Raw genomic sequence first — 18,681 nt, 5'->3', positions numbered from 1 at the left:
AATTGTTGTCACCAATCCAGTGACAGACGACAAACAAAATTTAACCAGCATTGTAGAAATTCGACAGGTTGTATACAAAGGAAGATCATACGGCTCGCATTGCGTGATACTTTCTCAATACTCCGACCATTGCAAATTGATCGACTTAGAAACCTCATCCAGAAAATGGGTCAGCATGCAGCGCTTATACGTCTTCGACAGGCTACGAAGTAATATTTGCTGCCCTTAAATTCTGGAACTAATTCCATTCTACATTTTTTGTTTTTAGCACTCCCATTCTTTCGACTCGTGTCTTCGTGCACTTTAAAAACTTATTCAGAATAAGGATAAAGAATAGAATTCAGATTAACCATCTTCTAGTCCCTTTATTGTAATTAATAATGATGGTTGAGCTGCATCGTAACAAGCTCTGAAACATCTCATAGTGAAAGTCGTTCAGAGCTAAGAATTCGAACAGTTGATTATGAAATCGAATACTTTCGAAACCTTTATTTGTAAGATCGACATTAGGTTGATGATTCTTCGTTTTTCAGAACATCGGTGAGTCGCTTTGACATGGATCGAACAAATTTTTCAGCGTAGGTAAGTCATCTACCATATTTGACGGTTGCTCGAAGTCTTTTCTTCTTTCATTTGGCTTTCATCACACAGTATTCCTTTCGACTGTTCTAGAAAGCGGCGAACCTGTGAAAATTACATGCCACTAGAAGTTGGAATCCTTATCTACGTGTGTCTGTGCCTTTCCATTCGATACTTTATGACATTACCACATAAAACGAGGTCTGGCTACTCTACCATGAAGCCATGAGGACTGCTTATATTGAACACTCTATTCGTCATTTCTTGTTAGTTTTTCTCAGCCTCATTTGCAGGATTTGATGCACTCAATTTTTCATTCTTTTTCCATGTGGATAAGCCATCGCTCGTCAGCTTCTTCGGGTTTCTTCCGAATTAGTCTAGTTTCAAAAACATTTTTTTCGAACTTTCACATTCCTACGTCAAGTCTCCGTTCGTGCTTTTGGTCGCAGACCCACTAATTTTTTGACGTAGGACTACGTCTTTCATTTCTATACCGGGGTGTAAAATCAAAGTTTCGAAAACGAAAGCGTTACGCCGGAGACCGAGATTTTGAGTGTTAATAGCTCCTAAACAACTGAACAAAATGGTATGATAAACACTTCATTCGGAAGATAAAATGTCTACGCGTTCTATACTTGTTACTTTCTGATCCAAAAACTTGTTTCAATAGTCTTAAATTTGCTTTCAAAATAGGCTATTGAAATCACCAATCGATATATAAGCGAGCGCCGCTCGGAAATCCACTCAGTTCTAATTGAACAGCGATTGGAGCATGTTGTCGCTGTTGTGGTGAAGCTCTTCATTTATCATGAAAGCGCGGATGAACGGTATCACCAAGAGCCTGTTTGTGCACCTTAGGCCAGAAGGGAATCCATCAGGAGGAGAGTGATGCTACAAACGGTTCCCCGGGAAGATCTCTAAAGCAGCCGCCACACACACACACACACACACACACACACACACACACACACATACACGCGCGGAATTCTTTCCGTTTGGATGCCATTCAGCATCGAGAAAGATCCGGAAAATAATCTGCCAGTTCCTCTGGGAATTTAAAAATACATTCATGTGAAAGAGTTTATTTGAATGTTTTCTATCCATGTAACACTGTGACCAAATACATTTGGTTTTGTGATTTTTCAATCAATCGCAATCAACAGGATAGCTTCTGAAGATTATTCTTCCCCATCAGTAGGATATTTCCGTATCCAATATTGGATGCATAAAACCTTGTGCCTCCAACGTAACGCTCTCGTTTTCGAAGTTCTCCAAATATTCATTCATTCAGAATGAATTCAGATTCAACTTCATACAAATGATCTCTAAATCGACGATAGTCCTACGTCACTCTTGCGGTTGTACCATAGATATACTTCCTGTTTTTTGAATTTCTTTCATTTATTTGGTTTGAATTTTGAATTTTCAATTATTTGGTTTGAAGCGAACACACTGTATTATTTTTCAATTGCTTATTCATTATATTATTTTAAATTCTTTTAAAGTATGGAATTTTTTTAGTTTTACTTAAAAAAACAAAAAAAAATTATTTGTATTGAAAAGAATAGTGAAAAACAGGAAGTGGGTTATATCTATGGTATAACCGCAAGGGTGACGTAGGACTATCGTTGATTTAGAGATCATTTGTTTGAAGTTGAATCTGAATTCATTCTGAATGAAAGAATATTTGGAGAACTTCGAAAACGAGAGCGTTACGTTGCAGGCACAAGGTTTTATGCATCCAATATTGGATACGTAAATATCCTACTGATGGGGAAGAATAATCTTCAGAAGCTATCCTGCTAATTGCGATTGATTGAAAAATCACAAAACCAAATGTATTTGGTCACAGTGTTACATGGATAGAAAACATTAAAACAAACTCTTTCACATGAACGTAATTTTAAATTCTCAGAGGAACTGGCAGATTATTTTCAGTAACGATTAGATATTTCCACATTTTCCTCGATACTGGAAGCCCACCAGTGGTTAATGCTAACTCGATAACCATCTGTTAATAGCACTTGATTGAAACATATTTGGTCACAGTGTTACATGGATAGAAAACATTCAAATAAACTCTTTCACATGTATGTATTTTTAAATTCCTAGAGGAACTGGCAGATTATTTTCTGGATCTTTCTCGATGCTGCACGGCATCCCAACGGAAAGAATTCCGTGCGTGTATGTGTATGTGTAGCGGCTGCTTCGATGGTCACCTTCTCTTCTCCCGAAGGATCGGCTTCTCTGTGCTCCCTCACAGTTTCAAACAAACTGCTTACGTTTCAGGGCAGATCTCGATCCTTCGCCGTCCAGCACCCTCAGCAACGATGTTGTCTTGTCGATGTCCTCACGAAAAATAAATGCGTCTCACCACCAGAATATCGCTAAAGTATGCTTTCTGTGCGTGATTGAATCGAGAGAAGGCGTGGTTTACGATGGCAGTTTGGAAGGCAAACTAGAGGGGAATGAACTCTCTGAGCTCGGAACTTTCGGCGACTGAGCAATAATCGATTGCGGGCGCATACAATATTGGATACGGAAATATCCTACTGATGGGGAAGAATAATCTTCAGAAGCTATCCTGTTAATTGCGATTGATTGAAAAATCACAAAACCAAATATATTTGGTCAGTGTTACATGGATAGAAAACATTCAAATAAACTCTTTCACATGAATGTAATTTTAAATTCCCAGAAGAACTGGCAGATTATTTTCAGTAACGTTTGGATATTTCCACATTTTCCTCGATACTGGAAGCCAATCAGTGATTTATGCTAACTCGATAATCATCTGTTAATAGCACTTGATTGAAACATATTTGGTCACAGTGTTACATGGATAGAAAACATTCAATTAAACTCTTTCACATGAATATATTTTGAAAATTCCCAAAGGAACAGGCAGATTATTTTCAGTAACGATTAGATATTTCCACATTTTCCTCGATACTGGAAGCCCACCAGTGGTTAATGCCAACTCGATAACCACCTGTTAATAGCCGCGCGTGTATGTGTGTGTAGCGATGTCTTCCCAGAGAACCGTTTGTGGCATCACTCTCCTCCTGATAGATTCCCTTCTGGCCTAGGGTGCACAAACATGCTCTTGGTGACACCGTTCATCCGCGCTTTCATGATAAATAAAGAGCTTCACCGCAACAGCGACAACATGCTCCAATCGCTGTTCAATTAGAACTGAGTGGATTTCCGAGCGCCGCTCACTTATATACCGATTGGTGATTTCAATAGCCTGTTTTGAAAGCAATTTTAAGACTATTGAAACAAGTTTTTGGATCAAAAAGTAACAAGTATATAACGCGTAGACATTTTATCTTTCGAATGAAGTGTTTATCATACCATTTCGTTCAGTTGTTTAGGAGCTATTAACGCTCAAAATCTCGGTCTCCGGCGTAACGCTTTCGTTTTCGAAACTTTGATTTTACACCCCGGTATAGAAATGAAAGACGTAGTCCTACGTCAAAAAAGTGCTCACTTAGAAAATCGATATGTTCTCGATAAGTTGTCATGGGAAGAGTCCTCGATTGTTTGTGTTTTGACATTCTGACATGTTTTCAAGCAAGCGGCTCGACCTGATTCATTTTTACACCCGATCCCATTTTATTCCGTTTAAAAAAGAATGGAGAACGGGGTGATTTCGAAAGCAATTCCTTTGTGTACTCAAAGATCGGTGGTTCGTGATGTGCAAAATGGTGAATCGCATCGGGCTGTCACTCGCAAGTACAGTATGGCAGTGAGGAAAATCTTCTGAAACCAAAAGGTTCGGATCAGTGGTAGGTCGCCCTGGCAGAGGCAGGAAGCACAAAACGGACGCGATAATGGACACCAAGATTATGCACGAAGTCAAGAATAAGCCGAAGGAGCGCCATATCCATGGCACGGTGAAGCATTATGGAGGAACTGTGGTTGTCTGAGAGTATTTTTCGTGGGGTGGAATGGAGAGCCTCGTAAAAATCGAAGAGATAATAACAGCAGATTCCTATACCAACATCCTGCGGGGAAATCTGGAGGTTTCGCTGATCCAGACGGACCTTGGAGAGACGTTCGTATTTCAGTAGGACAATGACCTGAAGCATACTGTCAAGATGAACATATTTTTCTAGTACTGGTACACGCGTATTCACGAACTCGTCATTCAGAGTACACCCAAAGTTAATTTTTAGCACATGTTCTGGCATCCCGATTTATTACATTAAATGAGCTGAAAGATAACATAAAATGTTCTACTCCCCTATACATGTATATCATTTGTATAATATATATGCTAGAGCCAATATGAGGGAGCGAAACAGGAGACACATTTATATGAAAGCTTTTCGTGTAGTTTGCCAAATACACGGCCCAGACAGAGAAAGATATATTCTCATTCATGTTCTTCTTTATCGTCTTAGAAAACACCTTCCAACTTCATTTTATGATAAGGTGTAATATTATCACGCTCCTTTATAATAGCGCTGGCAGCTATATAGATAGCGTGGTCGTGTAAAGTAACTTTGCATTCCAGCCGGCTTTGGTTCGATCCCCATTGACATCGTCCAAAAAAGTCCATTTTTTTTGCACAATCCTAAATGAAAAGAGAAAAGAAAACAGAAAGAGATGTCTGCTCGCATACATACAAACCTTTTTTAAGCTTTTAAAATGGCTCATTATTTGCGCATTTGACTCTCATGCACAGGAAATGGCATCTTTTCTGCCAAAGATGACATGTTTTCTGCCAACGCTAGTTTGGGTGTGCAATCGAACGTGTTATTTGGCGTAGAAATCTCAACCAAGTACTGTAAGATCCACGCAAGTAAAAATATTATGGAGAGACGTCGAAATTCCTTTAGAATTGGTAGTGCCAATGAGCTTGAGCTTGGGCATTTCGCAGTTACTCTCATTGCTTTAAATAGCCAATAGCGACGCAGGCCACGTCCTTACAGCGGTTACCAGAGGAAAGGGAAGGAATGTTAGTATGATATTCGCCGCCTATAGCGTGGTTCCCTAGCGATTATCAATGAAGGGATAGGGATAGTTGTTACAACCATTCTTCTTAGGGGCTTTGTATCCTCTGCTCTGGCTCTCAATAGTTTCAGGCTCTTTTTCGGTCATGCTACTATAGAGATCCGTCATTCACAGGCGGAGTTATCCAGCAATTCCATGCCAAATCAACCGAAAAACAGCAAATTCTGACGCAACCCTCTTCGATTTTATTTAAACTTGGCAAATATGATGAAAGCTACACAAAATCACAATTTTAATTATCATAAAACAAATTTTATTTACCACTGATTGTTCAAAAGGGCGTATTCAAAATCATTGATCTTTCTTTCAAAAAATCGTAACTCAAAATCCAGATGTCTGATTAAAATATGATGTTTGACAACTTTGCTGGAAAATGAATAAACTATTTAATAATAATAAAATTTCAAATTCACTGTTAAAAAACCATACGGAAAATTGAATTTAATATAAAAAACTTTTATATTCCAAAACTGAATGTAATGCTTTATCCTGGAACCAACCGTTCTCGAGGTATAACTATTTTTCATAGTAAAAATAGTGTTAGTGTATATAATGTTAGTATCACATGCGCAAATAAAAACATCAGTTTTTAAGAATGTTAAAATGTTTGTATGTATGGAGTAGACTACTTATTCTCTCAGACTGAATTGTCAGCTTGGAAATGTACAAAAAAAAAAAATCCTAAACGATGCCAAGCAGGGATTGAACCAAGGCTGGCTGGATTGTAAGACTGATTGTTCCAAACTGGTGCTTTCGTACCAATGTACGAGGATATTACACCACAATATAAAATGAAATTGGATCTTCTTCACTCTCAGAAAACACGGAAAGTATTTTCTGAGAGTAATAAAGAGAATATTTTAACGTGAAACTATTTAACGTTTAACGTTCCGACGTGAAAGTATTTTCTGGGGGTAAAACATTTGATGTCTGATGGTTTGCAAAGTGTCTCTTATTCTGCTCTCTTTTAATGCCAAGTTCTGTATATTATAAACAAACTTGTCTTTCGCTTGAGTAAATGCTGTACCAGTATGGGTGGATAGCACATCTAATGAAGCTTTAACCTTTTTTAATGTCATGTCTGAGAATGTCAAAAAATGTGCGGAATTTGTAATTTGGGTGTATTTTCGCAAAGGGAACACGAAGTTCAATATCCAGATCGAGTCGATCAGATTATATTCTGTTCGTAAATTTTGTGAAAACTTTTGTAGAAAATGATGGTAATTTTGGGGAAATCTGAAATAACTGTGGAGTCCGATCAACATTTTCAATTGTGCTCCAACGTTGCGTTGTGAACCTCTCTAGGTGCAGTAATCGCAGATAAATCTCTTGATTACTCGGTTCGCGAAGGTATCATGACTGAACTGTCACGGCTAAATATCCTCGTCGCTAAGAGGCTACGAAGTATGTTTTGTGGGAGCAGCTTGGTCGTTGTCATTGGAGAACGATATCGAGTTCAGCTGATACGATTGATCCGAGTAATTAGCGAAAACAGCCACTCTTCATGCAGAGGCAAGAAAAAGTGATTCTACAGTGTGGCAACGCTTGGACTCTTCAAAACATGGCTTGATTTGTGGATAGTTCTAAAAGACGAAAACGTTTTTTGTTATGAGCACTGCCAAAAGAACGGGGAAAAGTGGAAGCGATGGGCAATATTTTGAGCGATTTATTGGCAAACTTTTTTCCCAATAAAGCTCCACTTTTGTTTAAAAAAACAGCCAGAACTTGGTCGCGCGCCTAATGTATTTATTCAATATGGATAGTCAGTTCAAGAGTGGTTAGCTCAAAAGGAGATAGATGTCAATTTACAGTACGTTTTTTCACTTGCAATTTATTATCTTTTTTATTATTTATTATTTTCCTTTATTTTCTTTTCCATCTTCTCCTGTATTTTTTTCGTCTTTCTTTTTTTTTGACGTAGGATTACGTTTTTCGGGAACATATTAAGGGTACAAAATGAAAATTGAACATCCTATTGCCTTACTGATGGGTTTACAAAATTGTTCTACCAATCGATTTGATGAAAAAGGGTGATTAAACCTTGGACATCGGATTCTTATCAGCAAACAAACAATTTTATTTCCAGTTTTTGCGCTACTTTAAAAAAAGACGGGTGGGTAATGAAATGGACATAACCGGAGGAGCGTGGAATTACAGCTTCTCACATCCTTTTGGTTATTCTTCTTCTTAAATTTTTCATTCCGCGGAAATATCTTGATGCTGATGATGAAAAATTTAAGCGGATGGGCAGCCAAGTATACATTTAGTATCCTCTATGCAACTTATTCTATTATGTCAACGCATATTTCATTGTACAGAATGCTTCCACTGAGCGAGGCGAGCAATGGACACAGCAACAACATTCCTATATAAACTGTCAACGTCAACGCATCATGCTGGCTGAAGTGTGACTGAGTTGTGTATCTTCTACCTTCCACTTGTATAGTGCTCATTCTTCGATGCAACGTGACATCGAGAAATGGACCATACCCTGTAAGCTTACTCTCTAATTGAATGGAATGGTAGAATGCTTGCAGATTGCTTGTAGATTGTTGCATTGTACAGCATGTGCGAGTAAAATCGACCATTTTTATTCGTTACATTGTTCACTTGTTTTATTATTTCCACTATATATGTCTCGGATAAAAACATAGGTGGGGATATTTTTTTCTTAATTTGTGTATTTGAAAGTAAAATCCATCCATTTTTTTCATTTATTTATTTATTAGGCTCATTAGCATTTTAGTTGTAACAGAGCCGGGTTTTAATCGTGTACATGTACATATGTTTATGTTTCTATAAGTTGTAAATTACACAGTAGTAGCCATTTAGGCGTAAGGGTATTCTTTCTGTTCTTCTATTGTTCAGCAGACCGGACAGCGGAGACAGTTGATATTAATCATTGTTGGGTTATTTATAGAACATCAGCCCGATGTTTCTTGTAGAGCAGAGCAGTTGTATGGATGAATCGATCTTTGTTTCACCGTGGATCGATTTCCATCGCTGATGATGGTTGCGTGGACGTCGTTATTCTATAACAACACAAAGATGGTCAATTGAGGGCCCTGAGTTTGAACTCACGATCGATCGCTTGGTAAGCGAACGCGTAACCAAGTGGCTACGAAGACCCCCTAAATCCATCCATTAATTGAAGAGATATAAACGTTCAAAATCTTTCACTTTTTCCACCAGAATCTTTGAGATGGTATTAAAACGTTCGACGTAGTCCCACGTCAAAACCGCGGATATTTTTTGAATGACCCAACAAGATACCACGAAGAAACGTTGCATGCTTTCCAAATATTTGTATTTTTGTTACCAATTCTAAAATCTATCGAAATCAAAACAACGGAAAACAGGACCCCGCCTACTACGACCTCTCTGCTCTATCTATCCGATAGCCCTAAATCGAGCTCACACGCAAAGTTCAAATGCAATTAGCCTCCAACGGCCTGCTGCGCTGCAATTCCTTCGTTTTATTAATTGCCAAACTTGCAGTGGTTTGAAGGATTTTGGAAATGGGAAAACAACAAAAAACGACGCACAAACGCACCCCGACAACACCGCTGCACCCATCGAAATTAGATTACTGCTTTCGCTTTCTCGTTTGTTTGTTAATCATTACACATTATTCTCGCATCTTCCTCTCCAGCAGCGTTGCTGCCACCGAGAAGGGACAATCCGAAAACATATGATTCCAATGAGGATCACGGGAAGAATACAGAAGGGAATCAATTTTCTGTTTTACGTCTCATTTTTCATTCATGAGTCAACTTTTGGCCGAATGTACGCGTACGCGCGGATACGCACACGCGTGAGCGAGAGATGCAATTAAAATTAACGAGCTTCGAAGCAATGCGGGAACGGAACCCCTTGAATTTTTCTTAATTTTTGATGAGGACAAAACTCCGGTTTGAATTAAAATTTCTATTTAAATTTCGGATTTCCTATTATGCGATTTGCTCCGGAGCAAGGGTTGGCACGCGAAGCCCGATGACGGATTGTTGCCCGTAATTGGTCCATATGGGGAAGAAGAGAGGAGATGTGAGGCGCGAAGCGCAATCACAATTTTTAATTGGATATATTAATTGAAATTCCTTTCCCAACAACTGCATTCCGGGCAGAGGAAGCCCTCAAGAACAAACACAATCGCATTAATTAGTGCGCTGCTGGCAAACATCAATCAGTAGTCCTTCTCGACTCGAACAAACCACTTGGTGACCACTTGTCAATTTTGTTCCGAGCGAAAACCCGCATTGAACCCGCAGTGAAATTAGGAATAAACTTGAAAAGAAGGGTACAAAAAGAAAAAAACAAAGAACAATATTTGCTAAATCGAATCGTCGTGGACCTTGGTGGTGTGGGGGCAAATTATCTCCAGCCATTGGCTAATCGTGCAACGCATGAATAGTAGAGAAAATTGATTGATTGCCGGAGCAAAACTATTGCAAATAAACAACATAAACAACAACAAATACACAGTGGGCGATGAGTGAATTACAGCGATTTGTTTACCTTATTTCGAATTGCGCTTGTTTGCCGCATTCCGTTCCGACACGGATCACATCCATGAATATGGTTTTTCTTTGAGTTGGAGGAGGAGAGGTAGAAATCGGTAAATTAGCCACTTAAGCGATTGGTAGTGATTAACAGCATTGAGTGGGATTCGCATTCGCAATAACGTCAACGTAACGTAGCGTAACACCAACAAATAAAATGTTTATATTATGATTTCACACTGATATCAAAAACCGATCATATTTGATTATATTAGGCTGTCAAAAAAGTCCTGCGGTATTTCCGCGAGGTGTCGTTGTAAGCGCGTAGTTCTAGTTGTATTCATTGTATCGAGTCATACTATAGCTTGTTGGAAAGGTATTTTTGCGCGCTATAATATAGTCCTTGACAGTGTTTTGTTTGGTTAAGTCGTTCGTGAGTTATAGTGTCGTAAATATGGAGCAAAATAAAGAGAAAATCCGACATATTTTACAGTACTACTATGACAAAGGCAAAAATGCATCTCAAGCTGCCAATAAAATTTGTGCAGTTTATGGACCCGATACAGTTTCCATTTCCACCGCACAACGATGGGTTCAACGTTTTCGTTCTGGTGTAGAGGTCGTCGAAGATGCGTCACGCTCCGGAAGGCCTGTCGTCGAAAATTGCGACAAAATCGCTGAATTAGCCGAGAAAGACCGGCATAGTAGCAGCCGTAGCATCGGCCAAGAGCTGGGAATAAGTCATCAAACCGTTATTAACCATTTGAAGTAGCTTGGATTCACAAAGAAGCTCGATGTATGGGTGCCACACGCGTTGACGCAAAAAAACATCTTTGACCGTATCGACGCATGTGAATCGCTGCTGAATCGCAGCAAAATCGACCCGTTTCTGAAGCGGATGGTGACTGGCGATGAAAAGTGGGTCACTTACGACAACGTGAAGCGCAAACGGTCGTGGTCGAAGCCCGCTGAAGCGCCTCAGACGGTGGCCAAGCCCTCATTAACGGCCAGGAAGGTTCTGCTGTGTGTTTGGTGGGAATGTCAAGGAATAATCTATTATGAGCTGCTTCCCTATGTCCAAACGCTCAATTCGGACCTGTACTGCCAACAACTGGACCGCTTGAAGGTAGCACTCATGAAGAAGAGGCCATCTTTGATAAACAGAGGACGCATTGTCTTCCATCAGGACAACGCCAGGCCACACACTTCTTTGGTGACGCGCCAGAAGCTCCGGGAGCTCGGATGGGAGGTTCTTTTGCATCCGCCGTATAGTCCGGACCTTGCACCAAGTGACTACCACCTGTTTTTGTCCATGGCGAACGAGCTAGGTAGTCAGAAGTTAGCCACAAAAGAGGCCTGTGAAAATTGGCTATCCGAGTTTTTTGCCAATAAGGAAGCGAGCTTCTATAACAGGGGTATTATGAAGTTGGCATCTCGTTGGGAACAAGTCATCGAACAAAACGGCGCATATTTGACTTAAAACAGATGATTGTAACTAATTTTATGAACAAATGAAAATTCAAAAAAAAATACCGCAGGACTTTTTTGACAGCCTAATATTTCCAATATTATTTCGACGAACTTCATTCCAATTGAGGGGCTTAGAATGCAAGGGGTGTAAGTGACTTGATCGGTTTCTCTTCATCAACTTTTTCTTTAGTTAATAACTCAATTGCAAAAACGTTCCAATTTAAGTTTGCTATATAATCTGATAGGTGAGGTTCTGACCTATCTTCCACATTGTCAAATACAGCTGGGAATGTATTTGCAGCTAAGCTATGGCCAAAAGAGAGAGTCGATGTAGAGAAATCGATCAAATCACTTACACCCCTCTCATTCTAAGCCCCTCAATTAATATTTGAGGGCTTTAGAATGCAAGGGGTGTAAGTAACTTGATCGATTTCTCTTCATCAACTTTTTCTTTAGTTAAAAACTCAACTGCAAAAAAGATCCAATTTAAGTTCGCTATGGAATCCGATAGATGAGGTTCTGACCTATCTTCCACATTGTCAAATACAACTGGGTTATGACCAGAAGAGAGAGTCGATGTAGAGAAATCGATCAAATCACTTACACCCCTTTCATTCTAAGCCCCTCATTTTGATTTAAATCACTTCGAACACTCAAGTTTCCACAGAAATTATTTTTATGTACGTGATCTATACTCGCGGTATATAATTTCTTTTTTAACATTTAAACCTGACGCCGACTAAGATGCATCAATTCTGATACTGACTGCTTAAACCCGTTACTCCGTTCTTGAGTTAAATCGTGAGGTCCGTTCCTCATCGTTTTTATTTATATAGCTATACAAAATTTACTTGAAAAAATGACATTCCAATTTTCCAACTACAACATATGCTAAAAAATGACTTTCCAATTGTTTCATCTTTCCGAATGGTTTTCATAACCTTTTTGGCATATAAACCTGTCGCAGACTAAGACACATCAAACCTGATAATAAGTGTTTAAATCCGTTGCTCCGTTCTTGAGTTAAATTGTGAGGAACGGACACCAAATCATATCATATATAGATATACAAAATTTGCTAAAAAATGACCTTCAAATTTTCCAACTTCCATACAAAATATGCTAAAAAAATTATTCCAATTCTTCAACTTTCAGAATTGTTTTGACTTTCCAATTTTCCAACTTTTCGAATGGTTTTAATTACTTTTTTGGGATTCAAACCGTTGCTCCGTTGTTGAGTTAAATCGTGTGGAACGGACACCAAATCATTTTCATTGATATAGATATACAAATTATTAAAAAAATGACTTTCCAATTTTTCAACTTTTCGAATGGGTTTCATAACTTTTTTGGTGTATAAATCTGACGCAGACTAAGATGCATGATACTGACTGTTCAAATCCGTTGATCCGTTTTCAGTTGAATCGTGAGGAACGGACATCATACGATTCTTATTTTTATGGGTACGTTTTGTTTTATTCTGAATCTCTTCAAATAATGGCAATAGTATGGTTGTTCTCGGAGACAAAACAAAAGTTATTTTTTTAGAAGTTTCCAGAAAACAATTAGTCATGGCTTCGCTTTTGGAGAGAATAATAAACAACATAAAAACGGTGGATTCGGAATTTTTTACAAGCAAGAAGCAAGAAGGAGAATTCGCGGTATACAACCATGTGAAACCGATATAGTGGTACTCAGATTTTCGTCAAATGTGGTAATTTTGTTCTTTATCGCAAAACATTAGACCCGTATTTTTTAATTTTTTTTATTAGGGTACCCATTTTTATTTTAGGGTGGTCCGAAAAAAATATTTTTTTCCACTTTTTCCCAAAAATGACTTTTTTTAAATTTATAACTTTTGAACCACTGACCCGAGTACCTTAATAAAATTCGATGGGTTGCATCCGAGACACTATCGCTTAAGACGTACGACTACGCAATCTGTCTTTTTAATTTGTTGGTTTATCATTTCGGATATTATTTGCGAATACGTCGAAATTTATTAAATAACTCTTTAGTAATCGGAGAAAGGGGATATGATTTTTTACAAGTATATCAATTAATACAAAATGCTAAAAATGATTTCACAACCAGAAGAAGAGGTAAATTTACATTACTAAGGGGCTTCTTAGTAATATCAATTGAGGGGCTTAGAATGAAAGGGGTGTAAGTGATTTGATCGATTTCTCTACATCGACTCTCTCTTTGGGTCATAACTTAGCTGCAAATACATTCCCAGCTGTATTTACCAACGTGGAAAATAGATCAGAACCTCATCTATCGGATTCTATAGCAAACTTAAATTAGAATGTTTTTACAGTTGAGTTATTAACTAAATAAAAAAGTTGATGAAGAGAAATCGATCAAGCCACTTACACCCCTTGCATTCTGAGCCTCTCAATTAGAAGTAGGGTAGAAGGAAAAGCTGATTTTTTGATGAGTTCGATGACCATATCAAAGAGACATATTTTTCCAAAAAAAGCAATAAGAATAAATATGCTGCATATATCGGATATGAGATCACACGTACCACATTTAGTTTGTGGAACAGAGATTCCTAACCATTTCACCTTTGCAACCTCCTTTGATTGCAATTGAGTATCCCCTAGTCTCTGCAAGATATGTGGTGTGGCTAATGGAAATCCAAAACTGGATCAAATCATTTTTACCGGACGAATCACGAATCTCTAACGAAATCAGAGAATCCGAAAAACAGCAATGGTTCCAGCACGGACATGTTGATGGCATTTGAGCACGTTCGTTGATCTTTGTTCACGAATCCTGATTTGTTACTGAGCCAGAAAACTGATGAACTGGAATAAAAGGATTTCATATCACAATAAATTATTGATAGACAATAATGACAGGCAAAAAGTTCGAGAGACTCGGCGGAAAGACTAGCCTCGACCTTTTTTTCATGTTTCAGGCAGCAAACGGGTCTTAGGAACTGCTGGTTTTTCGAAGCGATCCGAGGATTTTTAGGATTTTTATTTTTTGAGGATGGAAGTGTAGCTACGCCCGTGCGTTATCGACATCTGAAGAATATGACGAATGAGGTTTCATTGAAGTGCTTCCAGGTAAGGTTTATCGACTAGCGCAACATGTGGTCGAGCGTTGTCGTGCAACAAAATTACCTTATCGTACCTTTACTCATATTGCGGCCATTTTTGCTTCATTGTTCGACTCGAACGCATGAATTGCGTTAGTCAGCGATTTCCTGTGGAAGCTGATAACCGTCGTAATTGCTCCACATTTTATCCAAAGTAACAATCCGATGCAACGATGCAAGGATCCGGTTTTGATTTTGACGTAGGCCTACGTCTTTCAGTATGCATATTTACTGAAAGAAATAGTCCTACGTCAAAATGAAGACGTTCGAGGCATTGGTGAAAACGTTTGAAGATGCAGAATTGGAGGGACTTCTCAGCAAACAGTTCACGTTTATATGAAATAGTTTTAACATCGATAACTACTTTTTTATGAGCGGATTTTGACGAATGTCATGCTAATTTAACCTAAATTCTCTAAGATTTGTTTGATATGCTATACATCATCCGTAAATTTATGAAAATTGGAAGTATTCCCATATTCCATGCATTTTTTTCTGGATATTTCAATGCCTACCTACCCGTGTAGTCAATGAGGAGCAACTCAGGCATCAGTGAGGCAGTATATATTTTCTGATAAATCGAAAGAATGAAGCTCTCAACTAACAAAGAACGAAAAAAGTCATTAATTTCTGCTTGTCACTTTAAATCCATACCCGATAAAACGATACAAAGCTTCGACTTTTTTTTAACGTCGCACCTCACACGTTGTTGCTTTTTTAAAGTCTTGCCAAATATATTTTGAAGTTGTTATAACAGTTTTGTGTTTTGTTTATTGAAAATATGGAATAACACCACCGTTATTATGGAATAAATATGTAATAGCCTGTTACCGAGTATGTTTCAACTGAGAGTAAGACCGCCACGATAGCTGTTATAGCTATAATACAATAATGGAAACGTTCGAGTACCCACTACCCAGTTCGAGTCCGAGATACCCAGTGCAGTGCTGACATTGACATCAGGAAACAATTTGCGACGTGTGATCAGTTTGCGTATTGCTCTCGCAAGGTAAGAATGATCTATGAATCAGCTATCTTCTGCAGATTCATCGAAACCACACAAACTATCAAACTAACCGAAATATTCGAATAATAACCGTAGTAGTAAACAAGTGATTCAAATAAAAATAATTTCGTAGACCTACGTCAACAATGCGACTGTGTGCTGGACACAGCCTTCTATTTGTTCGCAAAAAAATAGAGCTGACACCGGTAAACACACTCAATCGTTGTGATGGGGATTTGTTTACATTGGCATTACGATCCGTTACATTGGCGTTACGTTGACATTACCGCGCGTGTGAATCACCCTTTAGGCGCAAATGTCCGTTTTACTCGCGAGTTTGTCCCCGCTGTTTTGATTTTAACTCGGTCAAGCGTTTTTCGAGCATTATCAAACAAACTGGAACTTAATTGTGGTTTTTTTTCCTACCAATAAATCATACCCTCCTTTATTCTCTTTTTTCCCCGGAAAAATAATCTTCCACCGGAAGAAAAATCGTCAAATGGACTCCGGATGGCTCACTCCCATTTTTCTTACTTCCTTCCGTCCGACCGTTCGTCCGTCCGTTCGTTCGTGTGTATCCTTCCCGGTGATTTGTCGGTTGGCCAGCAGCCGCTCCGCAGTCGGTAATTTCGGCTTAAGAAGCAACAGCCGTCATTCGTTTTCATCCCCCCTCCAGCCCTGGTAATCCCCCGTCCAAGTACGGAAGACTCGAAAGACAACAGAAGCGGAGCACAAACAAGAAAAAAATGCGAAATTTGTGTGAGAAAAATACCCTCCACCAGGGAGGGAGAAAGATCGTGCATCGAATGTAAGAAGAAAAAAATCAGGGGGAGTAATTTATAAAGAGATTATGGTAATTTCTTCCCCGACCGTCGTCGTGGGGCGGAAGAATGAAATTATGAGATGGGAAATTATCTGGACAAATCGACTTTTGCTTGAACCAATGCAGGGATCTGGGGGTTTGGGGATAATTAGCCTCGCCCTCCTGGTTTAAGTTTCCCTAATGGACCTCCTCAATATGTGCCAAATTACAGCTGAAATCGAGCGAAGAAAACTGAATTTTGTGGTCCGTTTTTCACACTATCCTTATCGTTCTCTCCCTTTCTCGAGATAAGTCTCGAGAGGGGTTGGGTAAAGCAAACAAATCGTCAATTGGGCTTCTAATTTATTTACCATCCTTTTAGAAGGATTTATGAGAGTGTTTTTTCACTGCCTGTGTCCGTTCAGCTTGCATGCCAGCATGCCATGGCTTTTTCGAAACTTATGTTTGCTTTTCAATGATTCTCCTCAAATGTCAGATTCAAGTCATAATTGAAAATAAATACGTTTTTGGCTTTTTTTCATTTCTTCTCGCTGCTTGTTAATGGATTCATCGAATTTAGTGTTTTCTCTGGTGCGCTGGAAATTCATTAGGTACTTGTGTGTTTGTGTCCAGAAGGAAGTAGTCATTTTTTTCTAAGATATACATTGATGTATCAAGCGATGAGTTGTGATGATTGACGACTTCCGATGCAACTTGATGGAGGGAAAATGGTAGTAATTGAAAATATGGTATTTAACGATGAATTATTGGAATAAACAAAACAGAGTAGATTTGATAAGTGAGTTTCGGAGGATTGAGAAGTAAAACAGATATTGAACACAATGGCATCATCTGCGAAAGAAGTATTGATTCGCGGGAGGGACGACTGAAATTTCTTCATTGATGTCTCAATTGCTCTGAACGGAAGAGCCATTTTCGTGGTCATAATAAGAGATGTCTGGAAATCATTCGATTAATCGATTAAACGGTTACAGTGCAACCCAATGTCCTCGAAAAAATGCAATGAAGATGGTCGAGTTTCGAGCGACATAGCATGCGCTGCCATAACTATTTCCCAAATAGTGACGTCAGTCGTTGTGTTTATCTTTGATTGCCCACCGCATCTATGTAAAAATGCTATTTTCAGGAAGTAATTTATCAATTAAAAACGTACATTTTTGTGGAGCTGAATATGAGGCTAATGCGAGGCGTGGAGTGAATATTTGTGAAATCACGTCGAAAAAGACGGATAAAAGTGATATTTCCATGTGCCATTTTCACTCCCCCACGTTCATAGAAACAAACGAAGTTTAATTATTTTACCGTTATGAAGTTGATATTTCAGTGTCGGTGTGTATGCTTTCGAGAACTAAGCATACGACTGCTCTCTGGACCGTTTTACCACATGAATAATCGAAATAAGCCACGATATAATTGTCATCTGTTAAAAAACAACCAGTTGAATACTTTGAAGTACGAATAAGGTGAAGTTTGTTTCTTCCATATACATTCCATATTGAATGCAAATAATTTCGACAAGATATTTTGCTTGCCAATACAGATACACTTCGCCTACTGCTCCACCTCTCTATATGTACTTCATTGAGTGCAATCGATAATGGAAGCAAACCAATGTACTGGAAAAAAGGTAATGAAGATGGTAGAGTTTCGAGCGACATAGCATGCGCTGCCATAACTATTCCTCAAATAGTGACGTCAGTCGTTGTGTTTATCTTTGATTGCTCATCGCATCCATGTAAAAATGCTATTTTCAGGAAGTAGTTTATCAATTAAAAACGTAAAATGTATTAGTGTTTCCGCTGAATATAAGGCTAATGTGATAGCGTGCAGTGAACATTTGTGAAATCTCGTCGGAAAAAAACGGATAATAGTGATATTTCCATGTGCCATTTTCACTCCCCCACGTTCATAGAAACAAACGAATTTTCATCATTTTTACGTTATGAAGTGGATGTATCGAAGGCTCTCAGTGTCGGTGTGTATGATGTGAGATAATAATCGCCAATTATGCAAAATTTCGCCGAAAATCTTACTGCTTTCGAGAACTAAGCATACGACAGCTCTCTAGACCTTTTTACCATATAAATAATCGAAATAAGCCACGATACAATTGTTATTTGTTAAAAAACCAACAGTTGAATAATTTCATGAGAATTTTGGCTCAAATTATCAT

At 38.6% G+C, this 18,681-nt stretch overlaps 1 protein-coding gene across 3 annotated transcripts in view; it reads left to right on the top strand.

Annotated features, from left to right (window-relative positions):
* The window catches only part of LOC129762826 (LIM domain transcription factor LMO4.2), a 57,522-nt gene that overhangs the window by 2,028 nt on the left and 36,813 nt on the right, over positions 1-18,681 (top strand). The gene's annotated exons all lie outside the window — the stretch shown is intronic.

The sequence above is a fragment of the Toxorhynchites rutilus genome, chromosome 1 (genome assembly GCF_029784135.1).
Source record: "Toxorhynchites rutilus septentrionalis strain SRP chromosome 1, ASM2978413v1, whole genome shotgun sequence".
NCBI classification, from domain to species: domain Eukaryota; kingdom Metazoa; phylum Arthropoda; class Insecta; order Diptera; family Culicidae; genus Toxorhynchites; species Toxorhynchites rutilus.
Note: the sequence above shows the minus strand (reverse complement) of the source record. Positions and strands in the feature narration are given on the sequence as shown.